This window comes from Carassius carassius, chromosome 30 (genome assembly GCF_963082965.1).
Source record: "Carassius carassius chromosome 30, fCarCar2.1, whole genome shotgun sequence".
Lineage (NCBI taxonomy): Eukaryota > Metazoa > Chordata > Actinopteri > Cypriniformes > Cyprinidae > Carassius > Carassius carassius.
The window spans coordinates 30,664,615-30,691,203 of record NC_081784.1 but is presented as its reverse complement, the minus strand read 5'-3'; the positions used below and the strand labels follow the sequence as shown (position 1 = coordinate 30,691,203).

Genomic DNA, 26,589 nt, shown 5'->3' with positions numbered 1-26,589 from the left:
CTGAATTCAATGATGAACTGCTTTTAACTATCATTTTTGCATTATTGACACTGTTTTCCTAATGAATGTTGTTCAGTTGCTTTGAAGCAATGTATTTTGTTTAAAGTGCTATATAAATAAAGGTGACTTGACTTTATAACTCTCCAATTTAGAGCCAATGGAAGCCCCCCCACCTGTTGATTATTTGACCAAGTTAAGCACAGTATAAAATCCTGTCAATCTATCAGTTTTTTTAATCAGTCTTACATCTACGACGGAGATATTGCCTTTATGAGACTTTCTCTCACATGCAAGCTTTTTAGGGACATTGTCAGTGAGACAAAATTCAAAGATGAGGCCCACTTAACATGGTAAGACAGTAAGTTCTTTAACGTGTAGTGAGTACTGTAAAAAGTATTAGTGTCTGTCTGTCTGTTGTGGTTTTTTGTTTTTCTGTATTGCCCTAAACTGTAAAACTTTCAAAAACAAAAACTTCAGTCTTTCAGCCTATGCTTTCTCAAGCCAAACCAACCTAAATTTTAACTCAACCAACTTTTTTAATTGAACTGTTTTCAATGTTTGACTTTTCATTAAAAAAAAGACTAGAAAATCAACTTTCCTAATGATTTTGCACACAGTATAGTTGATGGCTATGTTGATTATAAATTAAATCTCTTAGGTAATTTAAAGACAAAGCAAATAAAACACTTTTCCTAACACCATACTATAATATATTTAAAATACATTTAAAGCATTTTCCTCGTGAGCGTCTTTTCCCTTTCTTCAACACGATTTAATGTTATTTTAATATTGTTTGTTCTTTTATGTAAATTAGGTGTCGTGAACTGGAATGCATTTTCTGCACGATACAGAGAGCAGTTCCCGGTGCCATATTCACTGACCCAGTGCCTGCGATGCTGTGAAAAATTCAAACTGTCCACCTGGCTATGTTGGGAATGGCAGGAGGGGAGTCCTGCGTGGGTTTTATTCTTCCAAAGACTTTGAGGGCTACTGCTCAGTTGATTGTTTTTTAAATGATGGAGGTGAATTTCATATTGTGTAGATTTTTTTCTTTTTTCTTTCTCATGTGTCATGTTTATAGTTTTAATCGATCTATAATAATACAATTATATTTTCTGTTTTGACACTGAAAATAAACAGCATGTAGTCAATGTAACTTAAAAATACTTTATTGGATTAAATATTTCACATGCAGAATTGCCAAAGTAACAGAAACATGTCTATAATTATACTAAATAAAAAAACAAGAACCATGACAGAGGAAAGATTAAAATAAGAAATATATAAGGTGACCAATACATTCTATTGTTATAATATGCACAGTGAAGTATAGTGCAACAGAATGTTAATAAAATGTAAATAAAATACTATAACGAAATTACAGAATAAACTATAATTCTGTATAATTTAACCTCAGATGATATGATTAGAATTCTAGATATGTGCTGTACTACATTTTACTCTTGTTTTTTTTAATACTTATATATTTTATAAGAGTATTCTGTTAAGTATGTGTTTTAATGACGTGTTACGTCACCACGCAGTGCAAATTAAACACGCATGCGCTGTCACCACGTTTTAATACGCATGCGTGTTATAGACTAGACATACCTAACATCACTTTGCGCATGCGCGGTGAACACATACGTGACGTATACGTGATGTCACTGCACTACAGTCTGCAGCGACTAGTGTCTCAAACAAGACAGAAGATTCTGTCCGGTGCTGCAACACTGACTTTATAGCGCTATCAAAGCACTTGATCCACAAAGATCCATTTACCATGAATAAGGGACCAAATAACAATTCCACCAAATAGATTAAAACGTCCAATGTGTTTTGAATAAAAAGACTTAAATAGAACATTTAAATATAACACATTGGCAAACTGTTAACAATATAAACCATTACAGAAATTCTAATGGTTTCCATTACAAAACCATTACAAACCATCAGCAATTAACCATTAAAACCATTACCAAATGGTTTCCATTACGTAGTGTGTTTTGGGCATATTCCATTAGGCTTTATTGGTTTGTATTGGTTTCCATTACACGTTTGTATTGGTCACAATTTGCACATAATGGTTTTCATCACAGTTTTGTAATGGTTCTGATGGTTCCATTACATGTTTGTATTGGTCTTTATTAGCAAATATTTAATGGTTTCCATCACAGTTTTGTAATGGTTCTGATGGTTCCATTACAAGTTTGTACTGGTCTTTATTAGCACATATTTAATGGTTTCCATCACAGTTTTGTAATGGTTCTGATGGTTCCATTACAAGTTTGTATTGGTCTTTATTAGCACATATTTAATGGTTTCCATCACAGTTTTGTAATGGTTCTGATGGTTCCATTACAAGTTTGTACTGGTCTTTATTAGCACATATTTAATGGTTTCCATCACAGTTTTGTAATGGTTCTGATGGTTCCATTACATGTTTGTATTGGTCTTTATTAGCACATATTTAATGGTTTCCGTCAGTTTTGTAATGGTTCTGATGGTTCCATTTCAAGTTTGTACTGGTCTTTATTAGCACATATTTAATGGTTTCCATCACAGTTTTGTAATGGTTCTGATGGTTCCATTACATGTTTGTATTGGTCTTTATTAGCACATATTTAATGGTTTCCATCACAGTTTTGTAATGGTTCTGATGGTTCCATTACAAGTTTGTACTGGTCTTTATTAGCACATATTTAATGGTTTCCGTCAGTTTTGTAATGGTTCTGATGGTTCCATTACAAGTTTTTACTGGTCTTTATTTGCACATATTTAATGGTTTCCGTCAGTTTTGTAATGGTTCTGATGGTTCCATTACAAGTTTGTATTGGTCTTTATTAGCACATATTTAATGGTTTCCATCACAGTTTTGTAATGGTTCTGATGGTTCCATTACATGTTTGTAATGGTCTTTATTAGCACATATTTAATGGTTTCCGTCAGTTTTGTAATGGTTCTGATGGTTCCATTGCAAGTTTGTACTGGTCTTTATTAGCACATATTTAATGGTTTCCGTCAGTTTTGTAATGGTTCTGATGGTTCCATTACAAGTTTGTATTGGTCTTTATTAGCACATATTTAATGGTTTCCATCACAGTTTTGTAATGGTTCTGATGGTTCCATTACAAGTTTGTATTGGTCTTTATTAGCACATATTTAATGGTTTCCATCACAGTTTTGTAATGGTTCTGATGGTTCCATTACAAGTTTGTACTGGTCTTTATTAGCACATATTTAATGGTTTCCGTCAGTTTTGTAATGGTTCTGATGGTTCCATTACAAGTTTTTACTGGTCTTTATTTGCACATATTTAATGGTTTCCATCACAGTTTTGTAATGGTTCTGATGGTTCCATTTCAAGTTTGTACTGGTCTTTATTAGCACATATTTAATGGTTTCCATCACAGTTTTGTAATGGTTCTGATGGTTCCATTACAAGTTTGTATTGGTCTTTATTAGCACATATTTAATGGTTTCCGTCAGTTTTGTAATGGTTCTGATGGTTCCATTGCAAGTTTGTACTGGTCTTTATTTGCACATATTTAATGGTTTCCATCACAGTTTTGTAATGGTTCTGATGGTTCCATTGCAAGTTTGTACTGGTCTTTATTAGCACATATTAAATGGTTTCCATCACAGTTTTGTAATGGTTCTGATGGTTCCATTACAAGTTTGTATTGGTCTTTATTAGCACATATTTAATGGTTTCCATCACAGTTTTGTAATGGTTCTGATGGTTCCATTACAAGTTTGTACTGGTCTTTATTAGCACATATTTAATGGTTTCCGTCAGTTTTGTAATGGTTCTGATGGTTCCATTACAAGTTTTTACTGGTCTTTATTTGCACATATTTAATGGTTTCCGTCAGTTTTGTAATGGTTCTGATGGTTCCATTACAAGTTTGTATTGGTCTTTATTAGCACATATTTAATGGTTTCCGTCAGTTTTGTAATGGTTCTGATGGTTCCATTACAAGTTTGTACTGGTCTTTATTAGCACATATTTAATGGTTTCCGTCAGTTTTGTAATGGTTCTGATGGTTCCATTACAAGTTTGTACTGGTCTTTATTAGCACATATTTAATGGTTTCCGTCAGTTTTGTAATGGTTCTGATGGTTCCATTACAAGTTTTTACTGGTCTTTATTTGCACATATTTAATGGTTTCCGTCAGTTTTGTAATGGTTCTGATGGTTCCATTACAAGTTTGTATTGGTCTTTATTAGCACATATTTAATGGTTTCCATCACAGTTTTGTAATGGTTCTGATGGTTCCATTACAAGTTTGTACTGGTCTTTATAAGCACATATTTAATGGTTTCCCTCAGTTTTGTAATGGTTCTGATGGTTCCATTACAAGTTTGTATTGGTCTTTATTAGCACATATTTAATGGTTTCCATCACAGTTTTGTAATGGTTCTGATTGTTCCATTACAAGTTTGTACTGGTCTTTATAAGCACATATTTAATGGTTTCCGTCAGTTTTGTAATGGTTCTGATGGTTCCATTACAAGTTTGTATTGGTCTTTATTAGCACATATTTAATGGTTTCCATCACAGTTTTGTAATGGTTCTGATGGTTCCATTACAAGTTTGTACTGGTCTTTATTAGCACATATTTAATGGTTTCCGTCAGTTTTGTAATGGTTCTGATGGTTCCATTACAAGTTTTTACTGGTCTTTATTTGCACATATTTAATAGTTTCCGTTGCAGTTTTGTATTGGTTTTGATTGGAATGTTTACCTGATAGCTGGTAATTAGGTCATTAATAAATATAATTGAATAATTTAAATTATTAATACAAACTGTACACAGGATTTGTCAAGAATATAATTTTTATTTATTTAAACTACATACCAACCTTTCAATAGCAAACAGTTCAGGTTGTTTTGCAAAGAATTAAGAATATGCACCTAAAATCAAAATTATTCACAGAATACTCAACATAGCTGGAATTAACACAAAACCTTGACATTACATTTTATTTTAATTATTGTTATTCATTAATGCATTATAGAAATACAGGAACTATGAACTGTGTTTGTGGCTTCATTGTAGCTGTCTCAGACCTGCAAAAAAAAAGGACAATTCATTAGGACAATGTACCACTTAAACCACATTACCAGTATGCAAGATTATTCATACATATATTTATATGGCAGTCTCAAACTAGTTGCAAAAACTTAGTTGTTGACAAAACATCATCATGTTTAAATTCGTCCAACACTTTGGGGGCACTTTGAGCAGATTCAAGTTCTTGACAGATGTGAACTTTTGTTCATTACTCATTTTATGTTCATGAGTAAAAAAAACAGTTTGTTTTGTTCAGCGTCATGTTTAGGAGTATGGAAATGTAAAGCCGATGTTCCTACAGTAACAGACCAAAGTGAAACACTCTTGAACCATTTTTTAAAACAATTACTTTAGAATAACGTTCCATTAGTAAATAAATGTTAGTTATTCCATGGTCTGTCTGAATACTGGATTCCTCTCGGAATTCTTGGAATTCTGGTTCCAAGTCAGTTTAATCACTGTTCCATACCAGAGACAGTTTACAAGAGACATACCACTTCCTCAATCCTCAATACAACTATATAAGGAAAACCCATAACGGCAAAGATGGCGGTTGTATGCACATGTTCCGCCCCTCCCGCTTGAAAGCCAATCATCTGCTTTTAACAGTCAAGTCGCAGAACGTTTAAGCCTATCGTCTGGTTCCACTGACGCATGCACACAGTTGAGGTTTTGTGACAGCGGAGAAGATTTGGTGACAGCGAGATATGGTGAGTGCAAGATGGGACAAAATTATTGATTTTTCTTTCATGCCAAAAATCATTAGGATTTTAAAAAAGATAATGTTCCATGAATATATTTTGTAAATTTCCTACCATAAATGTATCAAAACTTATTTTTTTATTAATAAAATGCTTTGCTTTGGATTTGAAATATTTTTCACAATATTTAGATTTTTCTGCTCCCTCAGATTCCAGATTTTCAAATAGTTGTATCTCAGACAAATATTGTCCTCCTAACAAACCATACATCAATGGAAAACTTATTTATTATTATTATTGATATAAAAATCTAAAAAATAAAATAAAAACAATTACCCTTGTAACTGGTTCTCTTACGAGAGCTCTCTCGTACTGCGTCTTAGCTAAGACGCTACGGGAAAAGTCTCTTTTCACGAAATACTGAAGCAAAAAATTATCCTTAATTTTGTATTTTTGTAAAGCGCATTTGCAGCAGTACACAGCCATAGGCGAGACGGCTCGTTCGCTCATTGGCTTGTTCTGCGGCAACTGCACAGCCTATCGAGCGCGGGCTGATGCAACATCAGACCAATAAGGGCGCTTCGCGCCCTTCTTGCCACTTCCCGCCGAAACGGGTGTGGCCCAACCTATAAAAGGAGCTCGAAAAGGCTGACTCACCTGATTTTTCATCTCTTCAGCGAAGCTCACGCATCGCTGGATCACGGAGGAAGCAAGCGCCGTCTGAGAAAGCACATCAGCAGGACGAGCCATTCTGAAGCTGCTGGCATCGCCGCCTTCCATTGCCGTTCCTGCTGCGCTATCCGGCGCCTATATCCTTTCAATCCTGTTATATACAAGCTGTTCTTTATGTGTGTGTGTGTGTTCGCCCTGCGACACACACTCGTAAAAGAGCTCGCGTCTTTTTTAAGATGCCTTCCTGCGGCTCGTCAGAGCCCCACTCAGCGAGGGAGACCGGTACGTCATCTGTGTCTCCTGCCTGGGTGAAGATCACGCAGCGCTCGCTCGCTGACGGCGGATGCCCCCACTGCGAGCTGTTGCCATGGTGACTCTGAGGACTCGCCTGGCCTTTTTCTCTGAGCCTGCATTCTCCGCTGCGCTGAAGCGCCGTAAAAGCATCGCTTCCAGCGGATTCCGGAACCGTCTTCAGCTCAACCGAGCTCGCCGGTTCGCCCTGCTTCACCGGCCCCCCCCTGCATCGCTTCCCGGTGGGCAGCGCCCGCTGTTTGCCGGCGCGTCGTCCGAGGAAGTCGATCTCAGGGCCGCGTCGGGGGAAGAGGACACGCGCTCTCTGCTGGCTTCGGGCAGTGATGGCTGGGCGAGCTCCGAGGATCTCGCGCCTTCTGCTCAGAAGCCCAGCAGACGAGCTGACATCGAGAAGGAGCCGGGGCGAATGCTCGTGTTGGCCGCGATGTGTCTCGGCCGCGAGTGGTTTGCACCAGCGCCCCCCCCTCTCGTTCCCGGCTGGATGGTATTTCCCTTTCGGATGAGCGTACTTCTCAAAGCCCGCCTCATTTCTTCCTGAGCTTCACGAAGAGGTGGCGAAGGCTTGGAACGCTCCATATTCAGCACGAACTCGTTCGTCTGTCTCACTAGCATTCTCCACACTGATGATGCTAAAAACAGGAACTACCACTCACTTCCGCCGGTGGAACAGGCGATAGCGACGCACCTTTGTCCGCCCTCTGCTGGACGGCGGCAAAAGCGGTGTTGCCATCTAAAGCCTCCTGTGTGACGCTGCGTCGGCACTACTAACGATGGCTGCTTCATCGAAGCGCAGGTGTACGAGTTCCGCTGTGGCCGAGCTCTCACCCAAGCGCGCCGCTGTTTCAGTTCCAGGAGTTGTGACTGTCTCAGCGTTTTCTGCAATGCGCAAGCCTGCACAGTTGCCCGCTTGCCTGCACACAAAAGCCGTTATCACAACAGCTTCAGCAACGCAGCTCGAGACCCCCGTTCTCGCTCTACTGGCCGTCGCCCCGCGCCGCGGGGACCGCGGCAGAGGATTACGGTGAGGCCGGGAGCCCCGAAGCCATCCTGGGAAAGCCATCTACGCATGCTGCATGACGCTGCGTCGGCACTACACACGATGGCTGCTTCATCGAAGCGCCGGTGTACGAGTTCCGCTGCGGCCGGGCTGTCACCGAAGCGCGCCGCTGTTTCAGTTTCCAGAGATTGTGACTGTTTCAGCGTTGTTTGCAATGCGCAAGCCTGTACGGTTGCCCGCTTGCCTGCACACGAAAACCGTTATCACGGCTACCCAGATATTTCCCGAAAAAGGTGTAATTTCTGGTGTCCCGGCCACGGCCGATGGTGCTATAAATGTAGTGACGATGCCCACTGCTCAGTGCCCATCTCCGCATATAAGCACAGCCCTTCACACAGGGCTCACGCCTATAAAAGCGACTCAAGTCGATCACGCGCACTACATAGTAGACGTGCCCACTCCTCAGTGCCCACAATCACTATGTCACACGCGTCATGTGGTTTCTGTAAAAACGAAACCCGTGCACGTTCGTCCGGCCACGGCCGATGGTGCTATAAATGTAGTGACGATGCCCACTCCTCAGTGCCCATCTCCACATGTAAGCATAGCCCTGCACACAGGGCCTGCGCCCATAATGTCGACTCAAGTCGGTCGCGCACACTGCATAGTAAACGTGCCCACCCCTCAGTGCCCACAATTACTATGTCACACACGTCATGTGGTTTCTGTAAAAACGAAACCCGTGCATGCTCGTCCGGCCACGGCCGATGGTGCTATAAATTTAGTGACGATGCCCACTACCCAGTGCCCATCTCCACATGTAAGCACAGCCCTGCACACAGGGCTAGCGCACATAAGATCGACACAGATCGGTCGAGCGCGCCACATAGTAAACGTGCCCACTTCCCAGTGCCCACATACACTATGTCACATACGGCGTGGGGCTTCTGTAAAAATGAGACCCGTGCACGTACATTCTGCACAGGCAGACAGCGAGTTGAAAGTGGTAAAAGTGCACACATGCAGCCCACGGTTACTCGCAGATATATCGAGTCCCACGGGACCCGCTCAGCCTCCCTCCAGTCGGTTAAGCGCCGGAACGGGGTCGAGGAAGAGCGATCTGCCCGCTGTGATCAGCGCGCTCCCCGCCTCAGATGCGCAGCACACTCGAGCGCCGCCGTTGCCCAGTCAACAGAGCGCGTTTCGCATCCAGCCCTTAGCCATTCATGCAGATGCATGGTCAGTGCTTCCAGGGGTTTCGGATTGGGTGCTAGGCATTATAAAGAGAGGCTACTCGCTACAGTTTTCTCGACGCCCACCGTGCTTTTCAGCGCGCGTCGAAACTACGGTCAAAACAGAAGTAGCACACATACTTCGGGCCGAAATATCAAAACTGTTGAGCAAAGGGGCTGTAGAGCCTGTGTCTCAAAGCGAGGGGGGGCTGTACAGCAGATACTTTCTGGTGCCCAAGAGAGACGGGGGTCTCCGGCCCATACTGGATCTAAGACAGCTGAACAGGCATTGATGAAACACAGTTTCAAAATGTTCACGACCAGGAAGCTCCTCGCGCAGATTCGCAGAGGGGACTGGTTCATGTCAATAGATCTGAAGGACGCGTATTTTCAAATACAGATAGCGTCAAACCACAGGCGATATTTGAGATTCGCCTTCGAGGGCCAGGCATACCAGTTTGCAGTCCTGCCATTCGGCTTGTCCGTAGCTCCTCGTACGCTTACGAGGTGCATGGATGCAGCGCTCGCTCCTCTTAGACTCAGAGGCACACGAGTGCTGAATTATTTGGACGACTGGCTGGTTCTGGCCCGATCATGAGCGGAGCTCATGGACCACAGAGCCGTTTTACTCGATCACCTCGAGAAGCTCGGCCTCAGTGTCAATTGGGTGAAGAGTTCGCTGAACCCCAGTCAGACGATCCTGTTTCTGGGTATAGTTCTGAACTCGTGTTCCATGACGGCGCCGCTGTCACCACAGCGCGCGATGGGCATTCAGCGTGCAGCGAGTTCTTTCCGCTGTGGCGCGACTGTGTCGCTCAAACACTGTCAAAAGATGCTGGGTTTCATGGCCTCAGCATCTCCGGTTCTGCGGCTGGGCCTGCTCCGCATGCGCCCCCTGCAGTTCTGGCTGAAGGCTCGGGTGCCGCGCAGAGCGTGGGCGTCTGGCCGGCTGCATTTCAAGGTCGATCAGAGCTGTGTTGCGGCTCTAGCACCTTGGACAGCGAACGGCTGGTACCGATCAGGTGTAAGCCTGGGGACTTCCCCGAGTGTGAAAATGGTGTCGACGGACGCCTCCACTTCGGGATGGGGAGCGCTGCTCGAAGGCAGACCGTCCTTTGGCCTATGGTCAGAACGGGAAAAGCTCCATCATATCAACTGCCTGGAAATGCTGGCAGTGGAGAATGCGCTGACGCGCTTTTGTCCCCATATCAAGGATCACCACGTCGTAGTCCGTTCGGACAACATGTCCGTGGTGTCCTACATAAATCGCCAGGGCGGTCTCGGGTCCCGAAACCTGTACAGGCTGACGGAACGCCTCCTGATTTGGGCTCAACGCAACGTGCGCTCGCTGAGAGCGGTGCATGTGCCTGGACTGCAGAATCTGGGTCCAGACAGGCTGTCCAGAGGCAATGTCCCTACGGGAGAATGGTCTCTACACCCGCAAACAGTTCGGCTGTTGTGGGAGAGATTTGGCATGGCGGAGGTGGACCTCTTTGCGTCCCACGGAAACGCTCACTGCCCCACATTCTTTTCCAAGAACGAAAGCGCGCTGTCACGGAAATGGCCGTGCTGCCCGCTTTATGCGTTCCCTCCCGTCTCCCTCCTTCCGCAGGTGATAGAACGGGTGAGAGAAACGAGATGTTCAATACTGCTTGTGGCACCTCTTTGGAAGAACCATCCATGGTTCCCAGATTTGATGCAATTAGCAGATGTCGCCCCATGGCCGGTACCGTTGAGGAGAGATCTCCTCTCGCAGGCCAGGGGCTCGATTTGGCACCCTCGACCGGAGTTGTGGTCCCTCCATGTATGGGCACTCAACGGTTACCCGCTGATCTCGCAGGGGGAGTGCTAAATACCATCACTCAGGCTAGAGCTCCGTCGACACGACGTCTGTATGCCTCGAAGTGGTCGGTGTTCTCCAGCTGGTGCACAGCTCGAGGTTATTCACCCCTTAGTTGTGAGGTGACGGAGGTCCTCTCCTTCCTACAGGAGCTGTTGGATAAGGGCAGAGCCCCATCCACGCTCAAAGTTTATGTGGCGGCCATCGCGGCGTTTTCTGAAACGGCGTCCGGTCAGTCAATAGGAAGGAACGATTTAGTCATCCGGTTCCTCAGAGGAGCTAGGAGGCTGAATCCTCCCAGACATCCGTCAGTCCCTATGTGGGACCTCGCGGCGGTTTTGGAGGCCTTGAAGGGTCCCCCTTTTGAGCCTATCCAATCGGTTAGCCTTCAGCATCTGTCGTTCAAGACAGTATTCTTGTTGGCTCTCGCTTCTGTGAAGCGTGTGGGTGATTTGCACGCGCTCTCGGTGAGCCAGTCGTGCTTGGAGTTTGGGCCCAATGACTCAAGGGTCATACTCAAACCTAGGCACGGTTATGTGCCGAAATCCCTCAACACACCGTTTCGGGCTCAGGTTATTGCCCTGTCTGCCCTGCCGGTGTCAGGGGAGGATGGAGACTCGAGTCTTCTTTGCCCTGTCAGGGTTTTAAGAGCTTATGTGTCTCGCTCTGCTGCCTCTCGGCAGACGGAGCAGCTATTTGTCTCGTTCGGTGGACGTTCCAAGGGAATGGCTGTTTCGAGACAGACTCTATCCAGATGGATAGTTGACGCCATAGCGTTAGCTTACGCTTCCAGGGGCCTTCAGTGCCCGTTGGGCGTCAGAGCACACTCCACAAGAGGTGTCGCCTCGTCGTGGGCGTGGTCTACTGGGATCTCCTTGCAGGATATATGTATGGCGGCGGGTTGGGCCTCGCCGTCTACATTTATCAGGTTCTATAACCTGGAGGTTCCCGCCTTGCAAGCAAGGCTGCTGTCGGTATAGAAGAATCAGGGCCCTGAGGGGAATTCTGAATTCATGAGCGCTAGGCGCTGCCGACTGTTATATGGGCAGTATTGCGTAAGACCCGCATTGCCACATTGGTCAGGCCTTGCCTCGGCTGTGTGATGTCATATTGCCGCATCTACGGATGCTGCTAGATATGGGACGGAGGGTTTTTCCCCCTTTTTTCTGTCCCGGACTCTCTGTGAGTCCCTCAGGTGACTGTGCACTGTAAATCCTGGGCGTTGCTTCAGGTTTATCGGTGTGTGATCCCTGCGCGCACGGCGTTTTACATCGGGTTCCCGTAGCGTCTTAGCTAAGACGCAGTACGAGAGAGCTCTCGTAAGAGAACGTACTCGGTTACTAAACGTAACCTCGGTTCTCTCTAGAAGAGCGAACGAGTACTGCGTTCTCTGCCGTGCGTACGATTCACTCTGGTTCGCTTCGGCGATGAAATAAATCAGGTGAGTCAGCCTTTTCGAGCTCCTTTTATAGGTTGGGCCACACCCGTTTCGGCGGGAAGTGGCAAGAAGGGCGCGAAGCGCCCTTATTGGTCTGATGTTGCATCAGCCCGCGCTCGATAGGCTGTGCAGTTGCCGCAGAACAAGCCAATGAGCGAACGAGCCGTCTCGCCTATGGCTGTGTACTGCTGCAAATGCGCTTTACAAAAATACAAAATTAAGGATAATTTTTTGCTTCAGTATTTCGTGAAAAGAGACTTTTCCCGTAGCGTCTTAGCTAAGACGCAGTACTCGTTCGCTCTTCTAGAGAGAACCGAGGTTACGTTTAGTAACCGAGTACGTTTTGTGGTCCAGTTTCACAAATAGGCTTGAATAATTACATTGTCTACTTTTTATGGTACATAGTCTCTATTCACTTCGAGTCATATTAGATAAGAGGTTGTAGCAATTCCATTCGGATATGGATATGTAAACACTTACCACTGACAGTTTTATCTGGTTTATGTCACTGATCTTCTCAGCCAGGTATTTCCGTACACTTAGGAGTCGTTTATTTCCTCTAAGGTTTGGCCTCATTTCTTTAGCTTCTGAGACAGACACTCTTGTTTTGAACACACACACACACACACACACACACACATAAACAAAAATTTAAATTCAAGAACTGATGGAATAATCTCAGACTTTAGATCTGACCACTCTCAAGTGGAAATTAAGTAGCATATGTGACCTGTGCTGGCAAAATAAGTCACAATGAACAAAAATGAGTTGAGGTTTTTTTTCTCATTAAAAAGTCCTTCAAAATGATGTATAATTTGTTGAAATCTGACAAAAATAATTACTGAGCTACACCCGTTTGAAGTTGAAAGAGTTGGCAAAGTCAACTCTTTTCTATTTTCTAAAGGTTCCAAAGCAAAATCACAGAGCAACATTGCATCTTTTCCTGCAATTCTTTTCTTAATAATAATTAACTTTTTTATTTTACATCCGAACAGAAGCATTCAAGAAGAAAAACAAATAATCAAATGTAAAATCCCTTTATTCATTACAAATAAATTAATTATTAAAACTATAAAAGCAGTTCAATGAGTCATTCTGTGTATACAGGTGCTGGTCATATAATTAGAATGTCATCATTTCAATTCAAACTTGTATATTATATTCATTCATTACACACAGACTGATATATTTATTTATAACTGACAACTAAGGAAAATCCCAAATTCATTATCTCAGAAAATTAGAGTATAACTTAAGACCAATACAAAGAAAGGATTTTTAGAAATCTTGGCCAACTAAAAAAGTATAAAAATGAATAGTATGAGCATGTACAGCACTCAATACTTAGTTGGGGCTCCTTTTGCCTGAATTACTGCAGCAATGCGGCGTGGCATGGAGTCGATCAGTCTGTGGCACTGCTCAGGTGTTATGAGAGCCCAGGTTACTCTGATAGTGGCATTCAGCTCTTCTGCATTCTTGGGTCTGGCATATCACATCTTCCTCTTCACAATACCACATAGATTTTCAATGGGGTTAAGGTCAGTGAGTCTGCTGGCCAATTAAGAACAGGGACACCATGGTCCTTAAACCAGGTACTGGTAGCTTTGGCACTGTGTGCAGGTGCCAAGTCCTGTTGGAAAATGAAATCTGCATCTCCATAAAGTTGGTCAGCAGCAGGAAGCATGAAGTGCTCTAAAACCTCCTGGTATACGGCTTTGTTGACCTTGGACCTCAGAAAACACAGTGGACCAACACCAGCAGATGACATGGACCCCAAACCATCACTGACTGTGGAAACTTTACACTGGACCTCAAGCAACGTGGATTGTGTGCCTCTTCTCTCTTCCTCCAGACTCTGGGACCCTTTCATCAGAGAACATAACTGTGGACCACTCAGCAGCAGTCCAGTCCTTTTTGAAGCGAGACGCTCCTGACGCTGTCTGTTGTTCAAGAGAGGCTTGACACAAGGAGTGCGACAGCTGAAACCCATGTCTTGCATACGTCTGTGTGTAGTGGTTCTTGAAGCACTGACTCCAGCTGCAGTCCACTCTTTGTGAATCTCCCCCACATTTTTGAATGGGTTTTGTTTCACAATCCTCTCCAGGGTGCGGTTATCCCTATTGGTTATACACTTTTTATTTTCCTACCACATCTTTTCCTTCCCTTCTCCTCTCTATTAATGTGCTTGGACACAGAGCTCTGTGAACAGCCAGCCTCTTTTGCAATGACCTTTTGTGTCTTGCCCTCCTTGTGCAAGGTGTCACTGGTCGTCTTTGGGACAACTGTCAAGTCAGCAGTCTTCCCCATGATTGTGTAGCCTACAGAACTAGACTGAGAGACCATTTAAAGGCTTTGCAGGTGTTTTGAGTTAATTAGCTGATTAGAGTGTGGCACCAGGTGTCTTCAATATTGAACCTTTTCACAATATTCAAATTTTCTGAGATACTGAATTTGGGATTTTCCTTAGTTGTCAGTTATAATCATCAAAATTAAAAGAAATAAAGATTTGAAATATATAATTCTGTTTGTAATGAATGAATATAATATACAAGTTTCACTTTTTGAATGGAATTAGTGAAATCAACTTTTTGATGATATTCTAATTATATGAACAGCACCTGTATTCATCAGGATATATATAACTGTAATTTGAATGTCGGATTGAAATGAACACTGTTATTAGAGTAGTTAATTGTTAGCATAAGTGCGGCTAATAATAATAATTAAAAAAATAATAATTAGCATGTTTTTGTGTTTTGCTTTGGTACTGAAATTGGTACAGAGTACAATGGATTTTCAGTGGTACTGGTACCGAATACTGAAATTTTGGTACCGTGACAACACTAATAGTTAGTAAAACTGAAGACCTTGATTAATGTGTTCAGGTGCACTGCAGGTTGGAGCAAAACTCTGCACGTAAGTGGACCTTAAGAGACAATGTTGAGATCTCCTGCAATATGTTCTGAACATGCACTATAAAGAGGCAGAATGACTTCTAGAATGATGACTTACAACACTGGTGTCCAGTCCTGGGCTGAAGGACCAATGATCCTAGATCAGCTGCCCAGGTCTGCTTAACTGGGGTTGGAGCTAAACTCTGAAACAAGAGAAGACAACCAATATTATGAAGTTAAAAAAAAAAAGTAAAAAAAAAAAAAATGATTCAGAAATATGCACAACGTCTGAAAATGCACAAAGATGAGAAGAAAGCTATGTGTTTAATGAGAACTTTCAACACACTGAAAAATAAGAAGCAATATTAAGTCAGAGATGCATTTTTATTTTTTTCTTATTAATATTGTTTAAATATGTTACAGTAACCTTGTGGTTTATCCATGATTTTTAGTCTCTGAAATAGAAAAGATCTATCAGTGCTGAAAGGCATCATACATACATCATATGTAATGATATTTAACAAGAGTTCTAACACTGTGTCGTCACTGGACAGCACAACAAAATACAACAGAGCCTATTATAATCAGTGATGCTCTCTACACTGGATGCGGCACGACACAACAAATCACAGACGGTGATCTGATGCCTCGTCTTATTTATGATGTACTGACACTAAGATTGAATGATTTTTAACAGTCACTTTGGTGTGTCCAGTGTAGAAGTGTGAAGACTGTGTAGCTTGGAGATAGAGATTTTTTATGTTTCTAAAATAAGTCTCATGTACACTAAGAAAACTGCATTTATTTGATCATAAATAAAAACGGTAATATTGTGAAATATTAGTACAATTTCAAATAACTGCTTTATATGTGAATATATTGTACAATTTTATTCTTGTTTTCACAAAGCATGATTTCTGAAGGATTATGTGACACTGGAGACTGGAGTAATGATGCTGAAAATTCAGCTTTGATCACTTATTAAAACATACTGAAATAGAAAATAGTTATTAAAAAAATGGTAATTTCACAATATTACTATTTTACTGTATTTTAATCAAATAAATGCAGCAGTGGTGAGCGTAAAAGATGTCTTCAAAATACATGACAAATCTGACCCTTACATTTGTGAATGGTAGTGTATGTTTGACGTATTGCTTACTATTCATGGTCCATAATGTCTAAAAATGTTCTTCGACAGGAGATATGACTAGAGCACAGTCATCAGCATGGAAGAACCTAGGAACATAAGCATACTCACAGAGACAACAATATTTATTATACAATGCCAGGTATAAGGCATAAACTATAGCAGAGGTGAAATGCAGAAAAGAAAAATAATAATTTACAGAATATATAATTTACATAATAATTTATAGAATATATATATATATATATATATATATATATATATATATATATATATACAGTACAGACCAAAAGTTTGGACACACCTTCTCATTCAAAGGGTTTTCTTTATTTTCATAACTATGTAAAATGTAGATTCACACTGAAGGCATCAAAACTATGAGTTAACACAGGCGGAATTATATATGGAATTATATACATAACAAAAAAGTGTGAAACAACTGAAAATATGTCATATTGTAGGTTTTTCAAAGTAGCCACCTTTTGCTTTGATTACTGCTTTGCACACTCTTGGCATTCTCTTGATGAGCTTCAAGAGGTAGTCTCCTGAAATGGTCTTCCAACAGTCTTGAAGGAGTTCCCCGAGAGATGCTTAGCACTTGTTGGCCCTTTTGCCTTCTGTCTGCGGTCCAGCTCACCCCTAAACCATCTGGATTGGGTTCAGGTCTGGTGACTGTGGAGGCCAGGTCATCTGGCGCAGCACCCCATCACTCTCCTTCTTGCTCAAATAGCCCTTGATGCCTTCAGTGTGACTCTACAATCTTCATAGTCATGAAAATAAAGAAAACTCTTTGAATGAGAAGGTGTGTCCAAACTTTTGGTCTGTACTGTATATATAATTTAATTAGCCTACACAAAAATGTTATGCATTGCAATCCTTTAATTTGGCATGTTTCTGTGCTGCTGTGTGTCCCTGTGTTTAATAAGCAGTGTGTGCACTCTTTAAATAACAAAGAAAAAACATTACGGCAGACTTTAGATCAGGTTTGAGTTGGTCTATGGCGCAGTCTATTTTCAGCTCCTTAAAATAGCACTGCGCACGCAATGCGCCTGATCACACCTCTTTTTTACACCAGCACGCCCATGGGCGCACAAATGGGTGCAAATGCATTTGCTAATTAAACGATGTGGCACTGGACAGGGAAAATGCGAATGTCGCCGGACTGAAACTAGCAAACACACTTGTGCTGTGCCTTGCGTCGCATTGCACTGGGTCTATTATAGGGCCCAAAATCAATTCAAATTATGAAACATTTATATCATTTATTTTTTCTTTTTTATATATAGCAATAAATGCAGTGCAATATAAACACATATATTCAAAGACAGGCTAAGTGAATAATCACTGTTACACCCGTCAGATAAACTTATATTCCCATTGTCATACACATTAGAATAAAAAGGTAATTCGTATAAAAAATAAAATCATATTAAATTAAAATGAATAATTGATGTGATAAATGAGGAAAATAAAAGATGAGACACATGAGGGCCATGAGTAACTAGACGATTCTCCTGATTCATCCTTGAGATCTCCTGAAATAATCAAAATAAAAGATTAAATCAGATTCACCTCATCTGCCCAGACAGCTGCAGTGATTAATACAACATAACTCACGTCTCAAGACTCTGCTGATGACCGACTTGAGTTTTCAGAGCCACTGTCAGAGGCTGGAAAAGAAAATCAGCTTTTAAAATGTTATACTGACTCCTTCCAAAATTTCTTCTGGACTTGCAGAAATCATATTTATACAATGTTTATAGAACTATTAATGGTATGATGTTTCATTGTATAATTAAACGTTGATCTTTATTAACAGAAATAATTTTACATGATCAAAACATTTTGTATTTAAATATAAAATTTGAAACTAGACAACTCTATTGAGCTCGTCCACTAGTGATATGTTTACACCAAACACAGATGACAGGTTACTTACATTTGGCTGTAATATATCCTGAAAAACAATCAGAACGGGCTGTAAGTTCAATAATCAAGAAAAACAGTCTTTGCTGAAGCAATCAAAGCAAATGTCTTCATGAAAAACCATATCACCTACATATTTTAATTCTCATAAGGCCTAGTCATGAAACACAAGCAAAGAGAATTTCTGATATTTATAAAACAATATTTTCAGTACATAATTTCTTGCATTAAAGGGATACTCCACCCTAAAATGGAAAATTTGTCATTAATCTATATGAAGCGACGGGAAACCTTTTTGTAAGCGAAGAAATCAAAATAATTACTTTATTCAATAATTCCTTTGTCAACGGTCTCCTCTGTGTCACTCCATATCACCGTATGCTGTATGCTCTTCTGTGTCCTCCACACCACAAGAATGCACTGTTTCTATGTGTATTTAGCTTTGATTTGAAATAACACAGCGCATCCTTGTGGCGTGGAGGACAGAAAAGCACACTGATATGAAGTGACACAGAGGAGACTGTTTACGAGTTTGGAACGACATGGGGATAAGCGATTAATGACAATTTTTGGGGTGCAGTAACCCTTTAAGGTACAATTTTAAGGATTTGTGAATTATTAAAAACAACAACTGGTTTTTACTCATGTTTCATGAATAAAACCATGCAATTTTAAAAACAACTAGAAAATATGATTATCAATACCAAAATAATAAACATGAAACATTACTGTTTCTCACCTGACTTCCACTTCTTCTTATATAATAAATACCCGAGGACTGTAACGACCAGAAGAATCACCACAGAAACAACAACAAAAACAACAACAAAAGCAGTCATACCAACAGGAGCAGGCCTTTCTGTTTCTAGAAAATAAACAGCAGATCATTCCAAGAGTCAGACAATGTTGATATTGTATTACAAAATCCTGAAGACACAAAAATGGATTATGACTGTGACGCAGCAGTTCATTGCTATGTTCTTGTCACTCAGACAATGGTTTGCTTAAACATTCATTAGCCTCATGTTCTATAAAGCAGACCCTCCAGGATTTCGTGATGTTGCGATTTGCAAAATCAACACAAATTCAACCAATCCCCGCGAATTCCGGGTGGTGTCGCAATTTTAACCAATCACCGCAACTTTCCTGCAAATTTGACTAATCATTGCAGTCATCTGGAGCTGACGTCGACAAATTACCTTCCGCCTTACTTCCGTGTTAAGAAAAGCAGCATGTGCGAGTCAAGTGTTTCACACTTGCCGAGCAAAATAACAGCAATAGATCACCAAAAGCAGTACCCTGGCATTCTGCAACATTGTGGTAGAAATCATCGACTGACAAGCATTTTGCCACCGCTAAGCATATCATGAGATGTGCAGAAATGCAGGCAGGACGTCAGACGACGAGACAGATCACAATGACACAGGCTGTTGCATCCAGGTCAATTGCAAGCTCTGAAAGAATTAAGGTGAGTTATTTTAAATGTGCATGCAGCAGATTGTTTAAATGGTCATTTCTCAGTGTCTTTGTTCTTTTTCATAATTAATGTTTTTAATAATTTAATATTTAACATATTACTCATTATGATTACAAAAATGGAAAACTGCAACTATTTCTCAACCTCCACTACCTAGGGACTATTTCCTTCCGCAGTATAATCAACAAAAACCTAAAAAGCAGTGCAACTTTCATCACAATTTTTTTGAAAAGCTCACGCAACATCAGGCATTTTAGGCTGCAACAATCACAAAAAAGGCCCGCAAAATCCTGGAGGCATTGACAAAACTCTTACTGTTATTAGTCCTGATTTCACACTCTGTCAGTGTCTTCCTGATGGTTTTGCTCTGGTGCTTCACCACACAACTGTACTCATTCTTCCTCCACTCATCAGCTTCAGCCTTCAGAGTGAAAGTCTTCTGGAAGGTTCCGTCCTCATAATGTTTTGAACCATTTTTCATCCAGGTGATTGTAACATTACTGGGATAAAAACTAGTGACATGACACAAGACTGGAGAGAAGGCATTCTTCTGCAACAGAGACACCTGAGGAGAGACTAGAGAGAGAGAGAGAGAGAGAGAGAGAGAGAGAGAGAGAGATAGACTTTGAGGTTATGCTCAGACTGCAAGCAAAAATCTGATTTTTTTTTTTTTTTTTTTTGAATATCCAGATTTTAAGTTGAAAGTATAGTTATGTTTTTTAAGTTGAAAGTTTGAAAGTCTGGACAGAATAAATAAAATAAAATAAATAAATATTATTAATAAAAAATAAAAATTTTCTTCAAATCTAATTCAATGCAGGTTGTGACAATGTCACACAAAGACGCATGTTTTTTACAGCTCAATATAAATTAAGATGGTTTTGAAAACATTATCACATTTACCGTTCACCTTCATGTCCTTACCAAAGCAACCAGTGCAGAACACAGGCTGGTTATGTCTGGGCACAACAAACTTATTTGATCTCTTCAAATTAATAGTGTGGACCATCAATAAGTCAATAAGTCACACAATACTTAATAACAATGAAAAAATACAACTTTTAGAGCAATATTGATTTTTATTAACTTTAAAGAATTCAACTCTACCAGTGAAACATTAATTCATCATCATTCCTCACAGAAATGAAATTTGTTTATACACCACTTTATTTTGAAGTGTTTGGTGTTTTTTTTTTTTTTGGAAAATCCATATTCTATTTTACTCTAGACTTCACCAAAGCTTTAAACACCTTTAATATATTGACGACTCTTCTTTTTCAATTGTATATTCTTTCCAATTAATTCATCTCACCAGAGCTGGCTCTAGGCATTTCAACGTTTAGGCAACAAAAAAGTGTTAAGCTGTTTTTACGATTTGCTTGTTGAATGCCCCAACCAAACAAAATAAACTGACATATTTTTGCTTTATGAGCTAAATTTAATGGTGCAGCCTGTTATTCAGGCTTCAGTCTGAAGATGAAAACTAGAAAAGCATTTTCCCAGTAGTGTCAAGGTGGTCTTTGGCAAACTTTAGGTGTGTTTTTATTGGAGAGCAGTGACTTTGTGGTGACCTTCCATGCATACACTGCCTGCTCAATGTTTTCCATATGGTTGACTCGTGTCATGTTAACCAGCTTCAATGAATCTTTTAATATTTATTAAAGGGGTCATATGATGTTGCTAAAAGTTACATTATTTGTGTATTTTTGGTGTAATGAAATGTGTTTTTGCGGTTTAAGGTTATAAAAAAACATTATTTCCAACATACGCATATTTCAGTGACGAGACATAAACATTAAAACCTAGAGCCTAGAGTGAGCCGTGGGCTAGAGTGAGCCACGTCTATGGCGTTATATTTTAGTCAAAAGTTATGAGCGTGTAAGACATGCTCACGAGCACATTATGTTATTTCACACGCGCAAAAATGAACCTTCAGCTGGCATGATAAAAGTACTCGCGCACAAATTCAACAACCGAGAGGTGTACAGGTAGCTGCGAGCGAGCGCCTGGCATACTCTCATAGGTTAACTCTGCTCGTACAGTGGAATCCTGCTCGCGCGCAGCGAGCTTCTGCTCGCGAAGTACTGTTTTGCTCACGCAGTGGATTTCTGCTCGCTCAGCTGATTTCTGCTCCCTCGAGTCTACATGACTTTTGACAATTTGGGGGTGGAAACTAAGGAGGGCACTGACCCTCTTATGATTGCTCACTTTCACACAGGGACATCCTTGTACCTTGATTGACAGCTCTCATTACAGGAAGCACGGAGTTAGGTTAAGTTACCACCGAAGAAGAGTGGGAATGAATTAGAATGAGTTTTCTAATATACATAAACGTAAGTTAACATTAATGTTACATATTTTCTAACTGAATCATAACATAATTGTTTTTACATGTATTTTTACATGTGAAAACAATTATGTTATGATTCAGTTAGCCTAACGTTAGTTGTCTAAGATGCAGTTTTAAGATTAAAAGTTTTAAAATGAGTGTCGGTCGATCAGCATCACAAGTGTTGGCTAAGGCGTTAGCTACAGATAACGTTCACATGTATCAACCGATTTCAGAGGTTTATGATCTACGTGCAGTTAAAAAAAACTTTGCCTCCTTATTTAATTAGGTTTGGAAAATGAATAATTTTCGTAAGGAATTGTGAAAGCTAACTTTTGTCTCACTTGTTGATTTCGTAGATTTTTTCGGTTTACAATTCTAATGTTAATTTAGTATAACTGTGACACATGCATGTAATGTAATTTGAATGTACATTAGATTAAATGTAGTTGTTTTATTGCTTTCTCTGTGTTCAATCCCAACATTTTTCTTTCTTTTTTCTCTCTTTCTTGTGTCTCAGGTCAGAACACAGCTCATTCCCTTTGAAATACTGGGATAAAATCTAAATAATACATCTTTAAACACTAATAATTTACTATCGTTGAGAAAATTGAATAAAACAAGTAAATACAAATAAAAAAGGGACACACTTGTAGTCTGCTTTTCATTTTGATAGCACTATAGCCTACAGATGAAGATGAACAAATAATAACACATGTAACTGATGAGGCTATGGATCCAGTGAAAATGAAAATATCCACTGATACAGTGCACAGTAAAATATAGTAAAAGTGATATGTTATATTAAAAAGTATATGTAGTACAACTTAAAGTAAAGTGAATAATATGAAAAGCGAGTAAAACGGTACATACCGGTATGTGATATAATAGATTTATAATAGCATACAATTATATGTATAATATAATAGGTTAATAATAGCAAGAAGAATATGTAATATCAAGGGTGGAATAATACAGAATAGACAAAAATGAAGAATAAATTAATAGTAAATTAAAGAGTAAAATAAAATATTTTGAAATGTAATTTTAAAATACTATTTGTGTAATAATTATTAATCAAATTAAGACACAATTTATGACACAACACAAACAAATTGTTGACATGAGTTCCAAATTGTGTTTAATTAATGAGCTCATTAAGTATAATATATACATGTACACACACACACACACACACACACATATATATATATATATATATATATATATATAAATCCTCTGAATCAATCTCAGCTCAAGATACATATTTTATTTCAGTTTTCAGTTCTGTCTTTCTCTTGGAAAAGAGTGGTTTAGTTGTGAAGATAAAACCTGAATAATAAAGATTAATTATCCGCCGCTTCCCTCAAGATTTTCTATTTTATTCAATTAATTAGTCAAATAATGTTAAAAACTTGATGATGCTTGACATTTTGTTCTATAATGCACATTACACACACTCATGCAGAAAACACACACATTTTGAAACAGTGGTTTATTTTTCCATGTATGTTAACACATATAAATGTTTGGGTGTGAGTGTGTGAGGTTTACCTTGCACAACAAAATCTCAAAGTATAGTTATGTTTATCACAGACCAGAATATGAGATGCTCCCCTCAAAAAACTTTAGATTAATCAAAATTAATAATCATTATAACAACATCACAATGAGTTTATCATGATATTGCAGCTGGATTCACTATGAGTTCCTGTGTTTTTCATTTCTAGGCTATTTACATCATGTAGTTTTTGTGTAAAGACACGCAGTACATGATCAGCATTAAACAGCCTGTGCAAAGCTTTTTAAATGCAGTCTATAGTATTAGAATATGAGCTGGGTCATTCTGTCGATTCATTCAGGGCTGCTCTGGGTTTAGTACAAACACAACACTAGTCTAGGGAGGTATAGTCTTGTCTCTTGGAAATGCAGAGAACAGCTTTCCTCAGCTTTCCTTAAGGCTGTCTTTGTCCTGTTTGCAAATTGCTAAAAGGGAAGAAAAATGAATACATAGAATCAGTTCACAGTTTTATGAAAAGCAATGAAATCCTTATAATCAAGTGATGATAAACTTAATCGGTAACACTTTTGAATAACGGTCCATTAGTTAATATTAGTTAACTTCTTTAGTTAACATGATCTAAGCAAGAACAATCCTTCTACAGCATTTATTAATCTTAGTTGATGTTCATTTCATAATTTACTAATGCATTATTTAAATCAAAAGTTGTGCTTGTTAACATTTGTTAATGTACTCTGAATTAGCATGAACTAACAATGAAAAACTGTATTTGCATTAACTAACATGAACAAAGATGAATAAATACAGTAATAAATGTATTGTTCATTGTTTGTTCATGTTAATTAATGAATTAACTAACATTAACATTAACTAACTAAAGGACTATTATTCTAAAGTGTTACCACTTAATCTTTGTAGATAAGTAACAGTAGTGAAATTAAAGAGAGAAGCTTTAGCTACATCATTAATCTAGACAGTCAAAGGGCTCACTCTGTATATTGTGTTCATAACACCATTTAGTTTATTATATAAACGGCAATATAAGTTCAAACGTAATAAGAATTCATTTAAAATTATTATAAAGTCTCAGCTTTCACTGCTAACTATGTTAGCGATATCGCTAGCTATTATTAATAGTCTGACACTGGTGGTTAATTAAGCTGTCAACATAATGTTAAAAATGACCAAAAAACATCGAGAAAGAACAGCTGAGTCTTACCTGTGAAAGATAACACCCTGAGATCTGTTTTTGTTATCATGTGACGGTTTTTATGTTTTCTTCTGTCCTGATGTGAGAGTTATGAGAGTTGCCCGCTCCAATATGGCGGCGATGTTGACGTGCGGTCGAGCGGCCAATGAGGCGTCTAGGTATTTATATGTCGTTCGCAAATATATACATCGATGGTAATTGATTTAACTATGATCTGCACAGCATTTTATACGTGCAGAGACATTTTGTATATTAGAAAACTCATTCTAATTCATTCCCACTCTTCTTCGTGGTAACTTAACCTAACTCCGTGCTTCCTGTAATGAGAGCTGTCAATCAAGGTACAAGGATGTCCCTGTGTGAAAGTGAGCAATCATAAGAGGGTCAGTGCCCTCCTTAGTTTACACCCCCAAATTGTCAAAAGTCATGTAGACTCGAGGGAGCAGAAATCAGCTGAGCGAGCAGAAATCCACTGCGTGAGCAAAACAGTACTTCGCGAGCAGAAGCTCGCTGCGCGCGAGCAGGATTCCACTGTACGAGCAGAGTTAACCTATGAGAGTATGCCAGGCGCTCGCTCGCAGCTACCTGTACACCTCTCGGTTGTTGAATTTGTGCGCGAGTACTTTTATCATGCCAGCTGAAGGTTCATTTTTGCGCGTGTGAAATAACATAATGTGCTCGTGAGCATGCCTTACACGCTCATAACTTTTGACTAAAATATAACGCCATACACGTCCTTGACTGAGTGGAGGTCTAGAGTGAATGCAGGCCTAGAGTGATCCGCGTCCTTGACTGAGCAGAGGCCTAGAGTGATTGGAGGCATAGAGTGAGCCATGCCTAGAGTGAGTGGAGGCCTACAGTGATTGGAGGCATAGAGTGAGCCATGCCTAGAGTGAGTGGAGGCCTACAGTGATTGGAGGCATAGAGTGAGCCATGCCTAGAGTGAGTGGAGGCCTAGAGTGAGCCGCGGCCTAGAGTGAGCTTTGGCCTAGGGAGAGCTGCGGCCTAGAGTGAGCGGAGCGGAGGCCTAGAGTGAGCAGAGACGTAGAGTGAGCGGAGGCCTAGAGTGAGCCACGTCCTTTACTGAGCGGAGGCCTAGAGTGAGTGCTGGCCTAGAATGAGCTGCGTCCTTGACTGAGTGGAGGCCTAGAGTGAGTGGAGGCCTAAAGTGAGTGGAGGCCTAGAGTGAGCCACGGGCTAGAGTGAGCTGCGGCGTTGAGTGAGCCACTTCCTTGACTGAGCGGAGGCCTAGTGTGAGCGGAGAACTAGAGTGAGCGGAGGCCTAGAGTGAGCGGAGGCGTTGAGTGAGCCGCTTCCTTGACTGAGCAGAGGCCTAGAGTGATTGGAGGCATAGAGTGAGCCATGCCTAGAGTGAGTGGAGGCCTACAGTGATTGGAGGCATAGAGTGAGCCATGCCTAGAGTGAGTGGAGGCCTACAGTGATTGGAGGCATAGAGTGAGCCATGCCTAGAGTGAGTGGAGGCCTAGAGTGAGCCGCGGCCTAGAGTGAGCTTTGGCCTAGGGAGAGCTGCGGCCTAGAGTGAGCGGAGCGGAGGCCTAGAGTGAGCAGAGACGTAGAGTGAGCGGGGGCCTAGAGTGAGCCACGTCCTTGACTGAGCGGAGGCCTAGAGTGAGTGCTGGCCTAGAATGAGCTGCGTCCTTGACTGAGTGGAGGCCTAGAGTGAGTGGAGGCCTAAAGTGATTGGAGCCCTAGAGTAAGTGGAGGCCTAGAGTGAGTGGAGCAGAGGCCTAGAGTGAGCAGAGACGTAGAGTGAGCGGAGGCCTAGAGTGAGCCACGTCCTTTACTGAGC

General features: G+C 40.6%; 2 long non-coding RNA genes across 2 annotated transcripts; both read right to left on the bottom strand.

Moving 5' to 3' along the window:
- Positions 1-4,974: 4,974 nt before the first annotated feature.
- Positions 4,975-15,322, bottom strand: LOC132111034 (uncharacterized). Its single transcript, XR_009424714.1, has 3 exons — positions 15,284-15,322; positions 12,752-12,872; positions 4,975-5,075 (listed from the first exon to the last, which is right to left on the bottom strand). It is a non-coding gene; the product is annotated as an uncharacterized LOC132111034 (long non-coding RNA).
- Positions 15,323-23,527: 8,205 nt separating this feature from the next.
- On the bottom strand, positions 23,528-24,819 carry LOC132111040 (uncharacterized). The gene is made up of 2 exons (XR_009424719.1): positions 24,789-24,819; positions 23,528-24,033 (listed from the first exon to the last, which is right to left on the bottom strand). It is a non-coding gene; the product is annotated as an uncharacterized LOC132111040 (long non-coding RNA).
- Between the last annotated feature and the right edge of the window lie 1,770 nt (positions 24,820-26,589).